Genomic DNA, 20,338 nt, shown 5'->3' with positions numbered 1-20,338 from the left:
GTAAATCCAACTCCTCGTGCAATGACCAACTCCACCTGGCAGCAGCCCTTACTTTACTTGCTCGCTGAGGCGGGCCGGAGCTCATCCAATACCTTGGGAAAAAGACGGCTGCAGATGCATAAACCAGTAAGGCTCCCGCCTACTTGTGGAACAGGGCCTCTTGACACGCCTCTGGCTGGTGTGAAAATATCCAACGAAACCATCCTGAACCAAGAGGGAAAAGGCCACACGGGGAAATATCTCTGGAAGTGCTTTATTGGACCTTTACTGGGCATAATGCATTTCGCCTTTGAATAGCCTTCTTCAGATGCTGCTATTAACCAGTAGAACAGCAGTAAGCAAATACATATTCAGTTAATTACCCATATTTCCTTTCTTAGGCATCTTATATGTCTGAATATTGTATTTTTCTTCTCTATAATTTAACCTCATGCTCCTGGCATAACAATGGTTTGTGTGGAGAGTACCGTCGCGTTGGCTGCCATTGTCTTATACCCATGTGCTGTATGCTTTTTTCCCCCCCAAAACAACAGCTCAAAAAACAAAGAAAAGAAAATCAATCTACAGTTTCCTGTTCTGTGCAAGGGTCCGGTCTATCCATATATCACAAACTCCTGGGGCCAGGGGAGGGCGGGGGGATCTCTTTCAAAATCAACTATCTCAGTCACTTGTGCACACTGTCTACTTGGTATAACATGTATCTGACAGCATGCTAAGCAGGCTCTTGACTAGCATTGGCCTCCCCTTCTGCTACAGGCAGAGGGTCCCCGCTATGGGAATATGCATCCCCTGTTCCTTTCGTGTCCCATGCCCTTAATATTTCCGCCCATGGTTCAGCCAGTGGTTTGCACCTTGTAGTAGTTTTGTCCTCCTGCACCAGAGCTCGTTCTTCTGCCATAGCCCAAATCGATATATAGCCTCTCCCAATCAGTGTTTTTTGGGCCCACATTCGCTCCCCATCTGAGGGCAATTTACAGCTTCGCCAGTAGCAGTAGGTCGGCAAACCTGTGTCCTATTCGCTTCGCTTTAGGCCTCGGGAATAGTCCGAGCAGGCAAACTTCCAGGCAGCATCCCATAGTGCATGTCAGGACTCCGTTTATGGTCTCTACGATCGTTTTCAGTAGGTCTGAAGTACCGGACAGTTCCATATCATGAGTTCAAAATTGGCGTCTAGTTCTGTGCATCTGACACATTTCTGATCCTCTTTCCCGTACATGACGTTTAGCCTGTGTGGTGTGAGGTATGTCATGTGAATTATATTAAACTGTATACATTTGAAATTACTGTTCCTCGTTATCTTCTTTGGGCTCCTTAGGACTTTCTTCGATTCCGCCGCAGTCAATGGCCTCCCAACCAGGTCCTCCCATTTCTCCTGTACGTCGGACAGGGGCATCTCCGTCAACTCCATTATAGCTGCATAGAGCCATTTCACTAAGAGTCTCGCTGATCCCAAAGTCACCATTGCTTGGCAGGCTGTGTGCATGGTGAGCTTGTGTGTGTCTCTTTTCCATAGTACGGGCAGTTTCCCCAGACAGCGTGGTAGTTTAAGAACTGCCCTGGCGATAATTTGTGAATTTCCAGGAATTTCGCTAATGGGAGTAATTCTCCATCCTGGGAGCAGTCACGGACTGTGGTCACTCCCGCCTGGTGCTGAGTGATGGGGGGGATCCTTTTCTGTGGAAATCCCAATATTGGCAGGTCCGGTGCGTAAAGTGGTGTTCCCGCTGCTCATTTTCTACATCAGTCCCAGCATACCACTGTTACTTTAAGCAGTACTCCCATATTTTTAATCTTTTGTTTGGGATTTAACATAGCAGTGAGTAATGCCCCCTGGGAGGACTGTTTTGAAAGTGCCAGCGTCTCCAACCCCTTCCCTTCCAGCCATTGAGCCGGCCATAGAAGCTGTGCCGCTAGGTAATACGCTTCAAAGTCCGGGGCACCCAGCCCCCCTCCCCCACTAAGGGTTGTCTCAGGATTTTTAGGGAGACCCCATTTCACTCCCCATCCCAAACCAACTCCCTTAGTAAGGCATCCATATCTCGGAACCACTTTTTTGTGATCATCACTGGGAGGTTGACGAAGTAAAATAGAAGCCTGGGCAGCACCACCATTTTGTAGAGTGCTATTCTGGCCATGGCCGGGAGTTTAAGTGATCTCCAGAAGGTCACATTTGTCCTTAGTGCTTTAATTGATACCAAAGGGGATGATGGACGGAGCGTTTGAGCAAATCAAACACTCACCCCCAGTCAACTGATCTGTGTTTAATCCATCATCATTCTTTAGCTCACTCCACCACCCCATGTTCAGACATGGCCATATGCAAATCACTCTGACCCTGTGCCTCCTGGGAACAGTCCAGCCTGAACTGCCATGTCTTCCCTGGACCGGAAACAAGCATCCTGGGACCGGTTTCAGGTTCATAACCCTCATCAGCCAGGCTATCTTGAATCCACTTGCAAAGTGAGCAAGGGACCCACGTCTGGGCATACCCTGCCAACTTAGGGCGAACAAAGCAATACCAAAGGGGATGATGGACGGAGCGTTTGAGCAAATCAAAAACTCACCCCCAGTCAACTGATCTGGGTTTAATCCATCATCATTCTTTAGCTCACTGCACCACCCCAGTTCAAACATGGCCATATGCAAATCAGTCTGACCCTGTGCCTCATGGGAACAGTCCAGCCCGAACTGCCAAGCCATGTCTTCCCTGGACCAGAAACAAACATCCTGGGACCAGTTTTGGGTTCATAACCCTCATCAGCCAGGCTATCTTGAATCCAGTGGCAAAATAAGCAAGGGACCCATGTCTGGGCATACCCTGCCAACTTAGGGCGAACAAAGCGATACCAAAGGGGATGATGGACTTAGTGCTCTAATTGCTTTGCCCAGGTTGCCCTCTAGCAGGTCTATTTGTTTGTTTAACACCTGAATGCCTAGGTATTTAAAGGAGCTCGGGGACCATGTGGGTCCTACTGGGATGTCTAGTTGTCTTGCCAGCGTAGGCCTCGCTGGGAATATGTGGGTCTTCTGGGTGTTAACTTGGAGCCCTGACAATCCTGTGAATTCCTCCAAGACCTTCATTGCCTTCACTATGCCCCTTGTTTCATCTTGTATGTATAGCACAATATCTTCTGCATACAATGATATTATATGCACTGTTCCATCTAGCTTTATTCCATGGTCCCTGCCTTCCTGACTGAAGCATTCCGCTAGCGGTTCCATCGCCAATGCGAAGAGCAGCAGCAATAGCAGACAGCCCTGTCAGGTTCCTCTAAATATAGAATTGGGTACAGACACCACTCCGCCCATGTGTACCCTAGCCGTTGAGTCCAAGTTCAACAAACACACCCAGCGCAGCCATTCATCTCCCAGACCCATTCTTTTCATCACCTGTAGCAAGAAGTCCCATCTTAGCGAATCAAAACCCTTTTCTAAGTCTACCGCCTTCAGTACAGCATCAGGGAACTTCGAAAACTCTTTATGGAATAATATATGATATACCCTTCTCAGGTTGTTAGAGGTTGACCTTGGCGGGATAAACCTTTTTTGGTCTGTGTGGACCAGTCGCTGCATTCGCGGCATGAGTCTAGTTGCTAACACTTTGCTAAGTATTTTAAAGTCAAGATTCAGTATTGACAGCGGATGAAAGTCCGCCGTGCCAGCTGAGTCTGATTTGGATTTGGACAGTGAGGCCACCAGCGCTTCCCTAAAGGAGACTGGGAGATGGTCCGCCTGTAGGGCAGCTGCATACATCTTCTCTAGTCGTGGGGCCAAAAGGTCTACATAAGTATGATGAAATTTGTCCGGGAGGTCATCCGGCCCTGGAGTTTTTCCTCTGACCATATCCTTAATTTCTGTGCTGAGTTCCTGTGCGGCAGTCGCCATTTCCAAGCTTTTCCATGAGGCCTGATCTAGCTCTTGCAGTCCCAGGCCCTCCAGGTATGCTACCTCAACTCAGTCTCCACTATTAGATCAACAAAGTATCGTCTGAATATATCATTTACAGCTTATGGGGAGAAAATTGTCTGTCCTTTGGGAGCTAAGATACTAGGTATTCGGGACCCCCTGCCTTCCAGGCGAATTAGCCAGGCTAATAATTTCCCCGCTTTTCCTCCCTCCATGTGCTGCCTCTCTTGATATGTTCGGGCATCCAAAACTCTCAGCGGTTCCCAGGTTTGGTTGTAGTTGCTCTTTACATCAGAGAGACTTTTCTTGGCCTCTATTCCTGCCCCTAATTCCCTGTCTATTGTCAGTATTTGGTCCTCTAAGGATCTGAGTTCTTGGTTAATCTCCCTTCTGGCCCCCACTGTTTGTCCCACGCATTTCCCCTTTACCACCAATTTAAAGGCATCCCATTCTACCAGGGTAGAGCTCGCCGGTCCATGGTTTGTGCAAAATAGGATGATATTGCCCATGGAAGCTGCTGTCTGAAGGAGTCGTCCTCAAGCAGGTTGCGGTCTAATCGGCATAGTGGGATAGGGGCCCTTTTGGGGGTTGGAGCAAATCTTAGAAGGAGAAGACTGTGGTCAGATACAGATCGCCCCAGGTACTCTGCTCCTGTCAGTGTGGGTGCCAGTTGACTGGAGCAGAGAAACATATCTAGTCTGGTCTGCAGGCCATGTAACGTGGAGTGGAATGAGTATTCCCTCTTTTGTTTGTTTTGTAATCTCCAAATATCTAGAATTTCCCACCCGGAAGTCCACTCCCACAGGCCCCAGGCTGTCGAGGCCACCGTAGTACGCTGCAGAGGGGGGGGTGGGGGTTGATCGATCCATTTCCAGATCATGTACACAATTATAATCCCCCCCAGGATCAAGCCGTTAGACTCTACTTCCGACAGTGGTTTGGAGGTTTTAAGCAGAAAGGGAATTTGATCCTGGTTGGGGGCATAGGTACTTCCCAGTGTTATCTCTCTCCCTTTCAATCTGCCCTTTACTAAAACGTATCTCCCATCTAGGTCAATAATCTTATGTGTTGCGTGGAAGGGGGTGCCAGGCCATTACCCACACAAGAGCCCCTCTAGCATAAGCTGGGTATGTTGTTGCGTATAATTGACCTCGCCATCTGCACTTGAGTCTTGCGACTTCCTTCTTTGTGAGATGGGTTTCCTGGAGCATCACAATTTGCGCACCCCTGCGTCGTATATATTTAAGAATGCTACAACGTTTTGAGGGTGAACCCATGCCCCGAATATTCCAAGTTAACAGTTTGAACTCTTCAGCTGCATTTATAACTGTTAGCCATGATCTAAGTCAGCAGTTAACACCCTCGTGACACCAAACCCTCACCTTTGTTCTATACAGTTGACCCCATAAAATGAGGCAACAAACCCAACTTTACAACTCCCCATCCCTCGAGCGGACTGGAAACGGCCAGCTGCCCAAACCTGTTAATCAACATATCTTCAGATAGTACGCCACCTTTGGTTCCTTTGGCGGTTCATTCTGGTGGGGTGGGGGAGTCAAGTAACTTCAAAAGGGCATTGGATCTGTCTGGTACCGCATACTTTGCTAGGTCCGGCCTGCGCCCACTTCCGGGGAGCATATCAAAAGATGCCCGCAGGTCTCAGCCTTGCCTCCCATCTTGTTGTCCATGTGTTCATGACATTATATGATTTCATCAGCTGTTCAAGGGGTGAATTTCAGTAAGTCTAAGTCATTGCCTGTGTTATCATCCGAGTCTGATGACTGTGCCAGGTGTTCTGAAGAGGAATCCACGTGTTTGCTTGATTTTTGAGGTGACATCAGTTGCACCACCCTCTGTAGTGATTTTTTCCTTTCTTGTTGGGTCTGGGAGGTTGTGGGCCTCTGCAGTGCTTTTGATTTGTTGGGGCGACTTTGTCTGGTTATAGCTATGTGATTCTCTCCTCGAAGGCCCAATTGTGGCTTGGCAGGGGGTGTGCCTTTTTAGTAGGCCTCCAGCCAGGTCCATGTTTCTTTAGGTGAGTTACAGAAGTGCGTGGTGCCACCCAGGACGATCCGGAGTTTCGCTGAGAATACCAGTGAGTACTGTAGGCCACCTTCCCTGAGGGCCTTTTTGTCCTCTATGAATGATGCTCACTGTGCCTGCCCTCTGGCTGTAAAATCCGGTAACATTCATTCTTTACTATTGCCCATAACATATGGGCCATGAATTTGTGCTTGCTGCAGGATAGCATCCTTGTCCCTCTAGTGTAGGAGTTTAGCAACCACCAGCCGAGGGGGCATCCCCAGTGCAGGAGCACGCCCAGGGACTAGGTGTGCCTGCTCCAAGGTGAAAGAATTTAGATAGGGAATCAGGTGGCATTTCTTCTCTCAGCCATTTTTCTAGGAACGACAATATGTCTGTGCCCTCTGTTCCCTCTGGGATGCCCACAATCCAGATAATGTAACATCTATTTTGCACCTCTGCATCTTCAGCCCACCTATTCAGTTCTGCCACTTTTGAGGTGAGGTCATCCAGCCGTGAGGCCCCCAGCTTCTGTTCTGCTATGAGTTTGGTGACTGACTATTTGACTTATTTGACCCTGTTGGCCAACTTGCGGTGTTCCGCCTGCAGCTATCCTAGTCCCACCAACACTGCCCCTATGTCTTGCTGCAATGCCACTTTTGTGTCTGCCATTGTTGCTAGTACCTTGTCTAGCTAGAGGTGCAATGATGTTTCTTTGTCCTCAGGCTCTCTACTGTGTTTTTCAGTGTGTAGTGGGGAGGGTTCCAGTGTGCTGGGCTAAGTATTCCCTGCTTTGCTCTTTGATCGTGGCATCTTGGCTTCCTTTATCATGAATATTGCTGGGTACAAAAATGACTGGTGTTCACAGGTCCCACTTTGTCTCTTTGTGGACCTCTAAACCCCTGGGGTTCTGGCAGTTTGCTTTGTTTGTGCATTCCAAGATTATTTGGGCCCAGGGTCACCGTGACTCATCAATCCGTGTTAGCATTCAACTATGCAAGTCCAAGTATTCATCTCCACCTTCTCTCTACTGACTGTTCTACTGCTATTTCAGACCTTGTGTGACCTTTCTGCCCTGGCCTTAGTGCACTTCCCTTGTCGGTGTCACCGCACCCTCAGAAGACCCCTCTTGTCATGTCTTATTCCTGCGCCACTCCCTCAGCCGTGAGCTTGGCCCACCTGTTCTCTTCCCCAGGGTCGGTGGGCTGCTCATGTTTTCTGTTGAGGCCTACCTATATTCTGATTGGGCCTGTTTTTAATCAGTCTGGCCTTATTGCACCTTGCTAGGGTGCCAGTCTCCAGCCCAGGTGCAGTCAGATGTTCACCCTTGTCATGTGCTACAGGAGGTTCTTTACTTTTCCTGTTATGAAGTTGTCTGATTTCCCCCGGGGCTTACTGGCGTCTCTTTCTCACTGCAGACCCCCTGGGAGTCATTTGGGCTTGTGTGGGCCGCTTCTTCCCTTTTCCCCTGGCCGCCTTTGCTTCGCCCGGGATCACTTACCTCTCCCTGGAGGGGCAGTCAATTGCCCTCTCTATGTGGCTCTCCCTCTTTAGGGCCATGGTCTTAACTTGTTTCCTCTGGCCCCTCCTGCAAGTAGGCTCTCGCTCAGGGATCCGGGCTGCCCCCAGTAAGGGCTGCTTCTCCTTCGGGGCCTACTTTTGGGCCTACGAGGCCCTTATGGTTCCAGGGCACCGCTGCCGGGCAGCACTTGGCCGGGACTCCCCACTCAGGTCCGGCTCCATGTGTTCACATCTGGCCAAGGAGGAGCTTCCTCCCTTTTTCTCCTTGCTGCCTTTCCTTCGCCTGGGATCACTTCCCTCATCAAGGGAGGGGGGCAGTTGATTGCACTCTCTGCGCGGCTCTCCCACTCCAGGGCTGTGCTCCAAACTTGTTTCTTCTTGTCCCCTTTGCATGCAGGCTCTTGCCTAGGAATCCGGGCTCCCCCAGGTCAGGGTCACTTCTACTTCAGAGCCTACTTCCAGGCCTACGGGGCCCTTATGGTTCTAGGGCACCACTGCCAGACTGCACTAGGCTGGGACTCCCCTCTCATATCCAGCTCTTCCACCCTCCTATGACTCCGCAATCATTCCAAAGGGCCTCGCTCTCCAGGTCCTCCGGTTTGGTTTGGGTGCGGCCCCGCGGGAGCCACCTTCCTCCTACTGCAAGTCCAGTATCTTGGGGCCTGCAGCTTGGCTACTGCGCACGTCGCGTTTCCTCCGAGCCCTCTGGTGCCGGGGGCATCCTGCCTTGATTTTTTCACTACCAATGTGCAATGAATTATTTTCTGCCTTGCGAGTTGCCGCAGCCCAGTGCCCCACCAACTTGGTTCAAGCGTGGCCCCGTGGGAGCTGCCTTCCTCCTACTCAGGGTCCAGCATTGGAGGCCGGTGTCTCGGCGCCTGCGCACGTCGCGTTTCCACTGAGCCCTCCGGCGCCCGGGGCTCCCTTCCAAGATTTTTCGATTGCAGATGTGCCATTAATACGTTTCTGCCCTGTCAGTGGGCTTCAGTGTCGACTTAGAGCGGAAAATTGCAGGATATTTACAGGCCCGGTACAGAACCATGCTCAGCAGTGGCCGTCAGCAAGGCCAGGACGTATGATAGGGCTTCCAGTCAGTGGCCACTGCACACAGCCACAGGGGGGCTCTCTGCACAGGGCGGGTTGCAATGCAGGCCATGCTTGGCATCCCTGATTTGCACAGCAATAGGCCATCTGCATCAGGAACGATCAGGCCATGGTGGGTTATATGCAGGATGCTTAGAACACCACCAAAAACAATGTTGCCCACTCATCCATTGAAATACATTTCTCAGAGTACACTCTTAATATTCTCCATTCTTGGGAGTTATACTCAGATCACATTATCAAGATGTACAGTTGGAGAAAAGGGCTTACTAGTGTTTCTGACTCAAAGTTGTGTGAAGTCATATAGTTAGAAGGCCAAGCTCATGGACCTAATGAGCCAACCTCATTTCCTCTGATGAATTATCAACTACTTGCTGCCTAGGTGGCCCTTGCGTTAGGATTGAAAATGCTGCTATGCCTAAAAACAGGAATGTTTGAACAGAATGGACCGAATGGACCATATAGAGCAATAACCTGGTTTTATAAGAATTTTATAGGAACATTTCGGTTCACATTATGTCAAATGCATATTCTCCGACACACTGATCATTGAAAATGACTTTTTTCTAAAACGCGAAGAGCCACTTCGGTGGAGAAATTCCAGCAACAACTCCGTCAATGCTAGTGTAGAATGTTGAATTTAGCCACCAATAGGCACACTGATGAGGTAACTCCAAAATGTGACATTGTAATTAGCCATTTCTTGTCTCCTTCACTCTCCTGGGAGTTTTTCAGCATGATGGCTATAGTGAGGTAAGGTAAAAGTGCATTGATTGGTTAATGAAAACCATACCAAACAGAAATAGGTAGGCACATTAAAGTGAGACCCTTCCTGAAATTTAGAAACTATAATTGAGACATACATAAATAATTATATATGGAAAAAATCAATCTAAAACGTTTAAATATGGAAATTAAAGTTAAAAATAGCACTTCAGCCAGAACCACATTTAATAAGTAATTACTTCATCATAGAAACGGCTCACAATTAAGACAATGTAAAAAAACTTCACTACCTTACTGTCATGACCAAGTCTTGACCGTTAAGCATAAACTGTGCTGCCGCCAGACAGATTATTAAGTTAAATTTTTTTAACCAGGGTTCCAGCTGTCTCTTTTTTTAACAGTATAATTGGGCAAACACATTAATGCATTAAATTGTCTTTAGATGGAGAGCACGAATGACAAATTGATGTACCACTTCTCACTGAATCTAAATTAGCTCTCATCTCCTAAATTTGAAGAGTTAAGAAGACCAAGGACCCCTTGCAGTACAAAATACTATGCCTAGACAAACTGTATAACTTTTCCTCCTATGTATGTGTGCTGTACAGTGCAGCACACATGCAAAGTTGAAAAAGAAAAGAGAAATAAAAGTATTTCTCCTTTAAACGCTTGCTTTAAAGTGGTGTTATTTTTTGGCCTAAACCCTGTGTACTATTTTAGTATATAGAGTTTTGCATCAAAATGCATGGGTGGCAGCACAGGAACACCCATGGACCACAAATGTAATTGCCTTCTGACTCTGAGTAATGCTCAGCAGCACTTTGCATTACTTTTAGATAACTTTCCAAGGCAAAACAAGTTTTGCGCTGGAAAGACAATCCAACAATAAAACTTTTCCTGCAAGTTTGCCTCACTTTTGTGATGCAAACTCAGCACACATATGTAGTAAATCTGGCCCGAAGAAATTAACTTGTCATGTGCCTCCCCTATGGATTATATAGACACAGAGGATAAGGTAAGGATGCATAACTATTCCCATTAAACCTTGTTTCTTCTCTTCTCTAAGCACAACTCCAAAGGGCAGGTTTACTAATCTTTCACGTAACGCAATGCAGGAATTCAAGTTGCTGGCGTGTGTTGCATGAAGGGGAAAGAGCTGAACTGCACCATATTTTCAAAGATAGAGCTCTGTTGTGCTCTCTCTCTCTCTCTCTCTCTGCGCTGGTGCACATCTGCCTGGCTAGTTCTAATACAGGCACCCTTGCGCCATGGTGCAAGGGTGCCTGCATTGAGGTTTGGATTGTTTATGTGTAGGATGGGATACCTTCTTGTAAAAAAACAATCCTTAGAGGCTTCTTTCTGTTTGTTTGTGTGATGTAGAAAGCAGGACACAGGAAAAGGAAGTAATGAGGAGAAAGTTCTCCTTCTTATGCCAGTCTCGGTTAGGCACACCATTTTGCCACAAACTCAAGTCTAGTGACTTTTGTAGTCAAGTCAAGTCAAATATACTTTTATTGGATTTCGTAAAAAACTCATAGTAGAGTGGAAAAACCACCATTGGAGGAGAATACATTAAATGTACATTTTAAAAACTTGTGATAAAAAAAGGGAAAATACAAGAAGATCATTCTATGAGCAGTTGACAGTGATTGAGTTAAAAAGGTTAAAACTTGCTGTCCAAGCAGTAAAAAAGAAAAATGTATAGACTATATGTACTAGGGCAGCTTAAGTTAATTCACTTTTTATTGTCCAGTTATTTAGTGACTTTAGTAAATCTGACTTTGAGTCAAAAACAAGGGTGGATGCATGGGAATGCCCATGCTCCACCCAAATAATGCCTCCCTGATGCAGGGCAACAGAAGGCAGCAGGAGGCACTCTGCAGATGAATAGTGACACAAGCCCACAGATATTTCGATTTTTGGGGCATTCTAAATGTCACTTAAGCACTGGAGTTGCCTTGCACCGACCTGCGTGACGCAAGGACAATGCAAATGCTTAGTAAATCAGGGCCCATGTCTTTTGTGCGAGATTGAATTTGCATAATATTTTTAACCAAAAGTTTTGAAAACTAGAACTAAAGTTGCAGTGTCCCTTAAAAGGCTTGAGGAACAAATCTGTAAGCCCCATCCTGATGTAGACAGTCTAGGGAGACTCAGCTCCCTCCCGATGTCCTACAGTATCACACAAAAGAGCCACAAATTGTTACTAGATGGACATTTTAGGGCACAAATTGCATTCCTTTTGCACCAGACTAAATTCCAATATAATTTGAAGATTAGAATTGACTGTGGGGCTTGAATTATAGCCCTTAGGACACAGACTTCACCCTTTCAAACCAATGGCCCCTTTAAAAAGAAAGGCAGTTTGTCCATAGAATAATGGGGGCTTAATTTGGCAAAGCCACTATCAAAAGTGAGATGATTGGAGATTCAAGATTTGCATGAAGTTGCTTAAAGCCATAAGTACTCAATTTTAACTTGTGTCAAAGTGGTTAAATGAAATGTATGCCCATCATGCTGCTCCAGCCAACCTCTGAAATAAGGCTGATCACCTGCTCATCATACAGCTTAGTGACTAATTCACCATTCAAAAAATGCAACAGCTTACTTGGAGACATTAAGTTCAGAGTGGATCTGTCTTGGTGTAAGCATGTAAAGCTGTCAAAGAATATTGCAGACCAATGATGATGTATTTGAATAAAATAGTATCATCTGCATAATTCAGAAGGTGAAATGGGCAATGAGGCTTCAGAGGACTGTGGCAGGGGAAAAATAAAATGATAAAAATGGAACATTATTATAAATTTATTATTCCATTCCTATGTGCAAGGAGGGGCTGGGCTGTCCAGAGCAGGGGCCAGGGGGAGGACTGGTGAGCACTCTCCAAGTGCGCATGCCTGTTTGGCTGGCCGTCTTGGGCTGGCTAAACAGTTCTGCGCTTTGCATGTTCCCCACCAGGCTCCATTACACAGTCTGGTGGGGAAAATGCACAGGCCACCTATCACCGTCTGAGCACCGAACCATGGTGCTGAGATAAATCACAAAACTACATTGCAGTCTTGTCCTTGGCTTAGGGGAACCAATCACAACTCTGCATTCAGCGTTGTTATTGGCTTCGGGAGCCTGGGAGACCGGTGCTTCCTGCGACAGAGGAGAGGCGGCGGAGAGGCAGCGGCTGGCGATGCAACCAGCAGGTATGGTTTTTTTATTCTGAGAGGGGAAGATGACAAGTAGACTGAACAGGATGAACAGAAAGTCACAAGGAAAAAGGCTACACATAGTCCTTGAGCTGAGAGTGAACTCTAACTTCCCTCTGGGACTTGCCATTGGTGTTTGTGGAGATAGGCAACTTTCCTTCAACTTTTTGCTTGGGAATGGAGACAAGAACACACATCCCCTGGAAATGCCATTTATACTCCTACACAGACCATTTTCAAGTTCCATAACATTCTGGGAAACCTTCCTTATTTACAGAGAAGCAAGAAAATGTACACCATGTTTTTATGCCGTGTACCCTAACCTGGACCAAACCTCCTACATGCAAATCTTGTCCATTTACACCATGTCTATTATTTGTAATTTCACTGATGTACATTGGTTCTTTTTTTTAATTCAGTCCTATCCACCCTCATTGATTGTTGTTAAATAACCATGGTGGAGTGACCTTGTAACCTGATAATCTGTTCTTTAAAGATGCAATGGATGTCACCCCATTATAGCACTAGCGGTATTGTGAGCCATGTTTTGTAATGCCTCTCTCCGTGGAACCGGTTCATGTGAGTCATTTCTAAACATTCTTTTATCATTGTCTGTACCCTTTCTGCCATTTCATTTGCCTTGGACAGTACAGAGAAGACTTCAAGTATGTAATAGTCATCACTTGTAGAAACACCTTCATACTGTCAGAGTTAAGCTGGATCCTATTATTTGTAACTAAGATTTCTGGAGTGCCCTCTTCTATAAACATTTCTCTTAAAGACGCTGTTTGAGTTTGGGTTGGGATCTGATTGGCATTTTCAAAGACATCTATTTTGAGAGATAACTTACAAAGACCAGGATGTATTTTTTGCCATCAACACACAAGACCTTCAATGTTTCCAATATTTCCAAGATGAATTTCATCCATGAATCATTCTGAACCTCTACTGGTCTCAAAAGAAGCATGCAGACTACTGTATGATTATCACTATTGGCACAACTAAAATAATCTTTAACTTTTTTCTTGATCTAATGAAACTACCCCTGGTCACCAATAGTTGTCTCTCACCCTACTTTTAATAATGTTTTTACCCAGATATCCCTCAAGGGATGAGCCTCCTATTCTTCCTTTCAAGGATTGAGGTAATATTGTAGTCACTCTTAACAATCGGTCATCTAAGACACACAGTGCCATATTTAAAACAAAGTAATGCAGAGTGGTACTGGAAGCCATTTGGCTGAGCTGCATTACTGTCCAAAGGGATACGTCATGGGTGGCTTTACATGTCCGTGTCAATAAGGAGCACCACACTGCGCCGCCAGTGTGTCTCAAAAAGTGATGCACCGGCAGTACAAGAGGCTTGAAATATGCCCCTTAGTGTGTTTCTGAGCTCTCAAAAGCTTTTGACCTAATTGCCCAAAATGTGTTGATGAACCAACCTTTCTTGAGGTACTTTTTAACCCTGACTAACACATGTCCTTTTCTATGTTTTCTACCCAGTCTTTAACATCAGTGCCACAAATGTTTACATCTAAAATTGTGTCTCACAAATCTTCATCATTTCTCATCATCTTGGTGTTCAAATTTAGTAAGAAGTAGACATGACAAACAATCAGTTACTACATTTGGAAGGCATTCAAAAGTAAAGTTGTAACCATCAAATACTAGTTACTCTCTGGAAATTCTGGGAGAGGACTGCTCAATCTCTTTCAAGGTGAAAGCATTTAGTAAAGGTTTCTGGTCTGTGCACTTAATGAAGGTAGTGCCAAAGAAAGAATAACACATGTTTGATGAGTAAAAAACAAGCTAGAGGTTTGTACTGCACCATTGATAGTTACATTTTGATCCCTTTATTGATTTTGGGGCAAATGCCAAAACACATTCTTCAAAGTTCACAACCTTGATGGGAAAACTATACTGGTGAAATTCAATACATATGTCATTGCACCCCCCATTGGCAGCGAGCTTGCCTGTTGGGGAATATGTGGCAGCATTGCTGATTGTGGCAGGTATATGTCTACACTGCATTTACCATATGTATTTACTGTTCCTGTTGTAATGCTGAATCCGTTTGTCTGATGTTCATGCTTAAGCAATAATGAAGAAGTACACGTAAACAAAATCAATTATCATGGGAGGGAATTCCATCAACTGTATACCAGGATCATGGTCATTAACTTGATCACCTGCAGGGGTATTACAAACAATGGCACTTGAATCAAAACTGGACCATATTTTAAGAATTGCACCAGTAAATAAAAACTACCAAGCTATCACATAAGTTCTATGAGTGATTGATGGTGTGGAAACAGTTTGACAGAGATAAAAAGCTTTTGAGAATGGTAAATACCTTTTTAGAAGGATATCCTAGAACTATCAATCCTTCCAGCGAAAAAAGCCCTGCAGTCTGTGCAAATGCTATGATGGTATGTCTTAATGGCCTTGGGGTATAGTTCTTTAGCCACCATGTTGTAATCCTTTCTCCACTGACGTCTAAGAGCTTTACAGTGTATCAGTTAAAAAACTGTCTTCAATCATTTGGTAGTTGAGACTGGTTGGCCAGAGGCAACCAGTCTTTTTTCAGAGCGATCATGGGAACCAGCTTGTAACCTTCATGATCTGTGCTTATTGAAACAGTTTTATAAGAATCATCGGAATAAACATGGAGTCCCACCATCAAGATGTCGGCGCTTGTTGAAAACACTGTCTTGGTCCACAGACCGCGCTCACCTATATCCTGAACAGGACGGAGACGTGTTCTTCTGAACTTTCTGGATGCATGGGTATTTCTCAGCAGAAGGGGTCAGAGGTATGTGCACAGTGTGGGCAACACTTAGTCTGTGGCTTCACATGTGCACACTTAGTAAACCACACATGTTGAGTCAAGACAAACTACAAGTACCAGGATACCACAAGATTCTTATGAGAATTGCAATAGTGATGGCCATCTTAGATTCATAAGTATATGTTTCCCATTTCTGAGAACATTTTTGGTAGACAATCAACACAATTTGTTGCTGCAGCCACACCCTTGTTACCAGAGTTGGGCTTTCACGCACTTGGATTACTCAAGGACTTCCTGGATGGACGGAAGGAAGCACTCTGGATCGGGCATAGAATCAATGACTGAGACTTTTGCTTCGCACATTATTTCTGGAGACTTCTTTATATTTCGTTTTGACTCATGTAGGTAGCAGCGGCCCGTGCAGGTAAGAGCGGTGGGGTCAGGTGGGAGGGGGGTTTCGACAGACGAGGGAAAATTATTTATTTAATATTCCCTCCTCCTCGTCGAAATCCCCCCCCCCCCCCCCCCCCCACCGCTCCACCAATCTGACCTGCACGGGCCGTGGCTGCACGTAGGTATTCTCATACTTACAATGGTGGGGAATAGATTGTTTGTGTTGCCAAGAGGAAAGATACACTAATGTGTATCTTTTAAGAATCATTCAGAGCACAGATGGAATTTACAAATGAGAAAAGCTATCAATACAGAAAGGTCTTGCCACATGATGGCTGTATGATACGTGATGGCTGCATCTAGGTAGGCGATGGCTCCAGTTATGAGATGTCAAAGCTGCACCCATGGCATATCATGGCAGCACTCCAGGAATATCATGGCTGCAACACAGTTAATATATGGGTGTTAACTAAAACACATCTTCAACTGCTTTTGTAACCTTTTGGGTTATTTTTATTCATTTTTCGCATGGGGTTTACTCTTCAACTTAAGTCAACTTAAGGTCAAAGTTGAAGTTCTGCCACTTACTGTGATATCATAAGAGGCATCAAAGGAGGGTGATACTGCTTGCGCTACCCATGGCATGCTGATGCATCTACATTTGTACTCTTCACATTCCTTTATCGGACAGATATGAATTCATCCAGCAGCTTTGGTGCTAATCAACTTCACCTGTAACATTTCCTGCACAGCTGCGTCCTGTGCAGTTGAGAGCAGTTGGGCAGTGGGACTGGATGGGGGGGGTGGGGGGGATTTCGACAGACGATGACAAGGGAAAACTGAATTTGCAGTTGCTAAATTCCTAACAGCAATGTGGTTTATTCGCAATTATCATATTAAGTTTAATATGATTGCATGTACATCTTGAACTCTTTTAGTTGATTGTCTCACGATCCCTGTATTCCATTCATATGTATTTTTTTTTTATTGTAGAACTTATAATTGTATATGTTGTATTCTTTTATGGTCCTAGTGACCGAAATAAAGATTAAGATGATGATGAAAAGTAAATAAATACATTATTTTCCCTCGTCATCGTCTGTCGAAATTCCCCACACCGGCCCCCACCGCTCTTACCTGCATGGACCGCAGCTGTTCCTCCACATTCATGGCCTGACTATTACTGAATTGTGACCTAGTTCTCGACTCACCAAAGCCTAAAGTACTTTATTTGTAAAGACAATCCTAGAGTGCACTGAGCTGGTTTCCTAAAATTGGAGCTCTTTGCTTTGCTTATATTCCTCCCTCTCTTCCAAACTCTTCCCAAAACCAGCGCACTCCAGTCCATGAGCATCAAAACAAAACTCCCATACCCTCTGGACTCATCTGTGTCAATCCCATGGAGATATGGGCACACTGAATCGGAGAGGGATTTGCCCCTGAAGTGAAAGAAGTCTGATAGAATCTATTGACAGGCCTATCTAGCTTAGAAGTTGGCAGCAAAGACTTTGGCCGTGATTTATTTAGGATTCGGCAGACAGAGTACTCCGTCACAAATGTGAAAAGGTACTGCAGGCTAATAAAATATACCTTTTGCAGTTTGAAGATACTTCATGATTGATTTACACTTTGATGCAAGATGTCTTGATAAATGAAGGCGTTGCTAAAGTTAAGTGGCGCAGGGCTCCCGTGTTACATACTTTCTTCATCAATTAGCCTTTAAATAAATGCCTGTCTGTTTATTTACCATCCTTTTAGTGCTGAGTCGCGTAAACAGCAGCTCAGTGCTGCTTGTGAGGGGCAGGCCCGGTTCTAGAGGGTGGGCCGGGTGGGCCAGGCCCACCCAAACATGAGCCTGGCCCATCCAAACAGGAGCCTTGGCCCTCTGTGTGAGGGCTTGAAGGCAGGCGCACAACGGCATTGGGCTCAAAGGGCTGTGTGTGTGTGTGTGCGCCCGGGCTCAGACAGCTTCCTGGGCGCACACACACAGACAGTTCTAGAGATTATCGCAGCCGCAGCCAAGTACTTTACAGGTCTTTAAAAGACCATTTACATGTTAAGGAGGCTTTGTTTATTTTTTCACTCTTCATCTCCACATGGCGAAAGGCGACAAATCCTTTCTTTGACAAGGGTAACCGTTTCCTGCTGTTCTGCTGCGTGGATATTTCTTTTTCTATGCAGCACAGGAGAAAAGTTTGTTTATTCCTATTCACCTTTCCTGACCCGCATCTGCTTATCACATCAGGCTGTGACACAAAGTTTGACTAATGGAGTAGTAGGTAAGAGAATGTGTTACTCTTTGTTTTTCTTTTAAAAATCTGCACAGGCCCAGCAGGACACATACTTCGTGTGCGCTTCATTTAAACAGTTTTTATCATTATCATGGCTGATGCAGGACAAAAATAAGACAATAAAAGATGCCCAGATAACGCTGGTGATAAATGATCCTGCTGGAGAGCAATCATTTGTCTGTTAGTAGTTTTTAAATGCAGATGAACTGTATTTTATGTGGAAGCTCAGTGGGTTACTGCCTTTGTCACAGAGATCCTTGTGTTACTTGCAGTTCAGAAGTTACAATCCTAACATAGGACAGTGACCTATGGACTGGCACCAAAGAGCTGCATTCAAACATGTTTTGTGATATAGTTAGAACTTCCTCAGTCTTTCATCATTCTAATGTTGCTAAAATGAGTATGTTTGGGCAGATATACATTGTTATCAGTAAAGCTGACCCCCATGGAATATTCTTTAAATGCTAAGGTTGTGTTTACCCAGACCAAACCCTCTCAAAATATACTGCCCATCAGTATGGATGACATGTGATTCATACACCTTGTAATCCTCATTGGCTTATGTGACATTCCCTGTAGACTGATTTACATACTTGTATGATTCATTGTCTCTGTATAATGTGTGCGTGGTGCACTGTTGGAAGTTGGTAGTAAAGGTATTTACGGAGAAAGAGGTTATTGGTGTGGCGCCAAAAAAGCCGGCCCTGTCATGTCCTTTCTGTTTTTGTTTATTTAATTAGCAGTCAGTTTATAAGGGCTACTGTGGAACATACTTTAAAGTGCGTGCTAATTATATTTACTGCTATATTCAATGTTTTAAGTTTGAAGATGATTCTACTAATGTTTTTACCGGGAAAAAGGAAAGTGGAGCCCGATGGTGCCTGATATGGGGCTGGGGTCCAAGGTCAGCTATGAGATAAGGTGCACTGGAGAGGAGTAGTGGATAATCAAGCCTGTAAGGGAGTGCGTTGAAGAGTCTGGGGTCAGGTGGAGGTAGTAATGAAGAGGGATTCTCCCTAAAGGCTCGCACAGAGGGAGCCCGAGAAGTGTCACTTGCCTGATACTCCCACCTCAGAAATCTCCTCTTCCCATCAAAGGAACATTACATGGAAAAAACACTTTTTGAGAGTGATAATATTTAGAAAGAGATTTGGAAAAGAGTGCGTTTTACTGGGCCTTGTAAGACTAAGAAGAGAGAAACGAGGGCCCTGAAGCAGGCCTGCCCAGACATATATACAAACAAATCGAGCCCGCAGTGGCCCACCCAAATGCACCCTTGGCCCACCCAAATAAAAATTCCTGGAGCCGGCCTGGTGATGGGGGGGGGGGGGGTGGGGGGGGGGGCGCAAGTTAAGGTCAGGAGGACTGCATGCGGACCCCGGACATTACTTTGACTATCAATGGCCTAGAAGTTAAAATACCAGATGCCCAGGAGGAAAAAACAGGGGAATTATGCAAAAGACAGACTTCCACCGGGAACCTTCTAGGTATCTTGATTCTTTGCATCAGCATTTGGAAATACGGATTGTAAATTCCTCTCTCGTCAGAAAAAGTCTTGTGAAGTGTTTCTGTGTTTTTTTCTTTACTGGGAAGGTCTCCCAACATAGCAGAGGCCAACAGTCTACGAGAGATCATCTAGCTAGAACCTGTAATTCTAACAGGGGTTTCTAACCTGTAAATTTGCATTTCAGCAGATTTTCTTAGACAGAGATCTAACATATGATTGTGTTTTTATACTCTGTGAGGGCATCTAAAAACTTTACAGACACCATTAGCATACAGAGTGCATTTTTCAGTGGCTAGGTAACTTTAGTGTTATGTGTTTTTGTGAGATGTCTTATTTAAAAAATATATTGCATATGCCGATATGATATGATGTTATGAATTCAAATTTCTACATTCATATGATTAATGGACTATTTCAGTTAAACTGAGTAATAAAAAAACACATTTGTTTTTGGTTACTTAACCACTGAAAATTGCAAAAGATGTCCTTAAATAACATTAGTAAAATAATACTGTCATTTTGCTCTTCCCGTTTACGAGAACATTTGTAGAAATTCTCATCTTGCCTGAGATCCACTAGTTGAGTTTGCATTTTTCAAGCTGCTCAGACATGATTTAGCCTGATGCCTCCTTGTTCACCATATGAAGTGCTGGCAGCCTTCTCTGTGTATGCGGCCTCGAGTGCTTACAGTGTCTGTCACAACACGTCTGACGGTGGGGGCAGAGTGGGGGTGGAGGGAGGGAGTCTGCTTCGGCCAACAAGCCCATGTAATGCTTTAAAGTGCGTCTGACATGGACACAATGAGAAACAGCCCTTTAAAAGTGAGCTTTCAGATGTATGGTCGCATTAAAAAATCATGCACAGGGATGTTTGTAGCAGCGACC

Source organism: Triturus cristatus, chromosome 11 (genome assembly GCF_964204655.1).
Source record: "Triturus cristatus chromosome 11, aTriCri1.1, whole genome shotgun sequence".
NCBI lineage: Eukaryota > Metazoa > Chordata > Amphibia > Caudata > Salamandridae > Triturus > Triturus cristatus.
The sequence above is the reverse complement of the archived record's forward strand: the minus strand, read 5'-3'. Positions refer to the sequence as shown.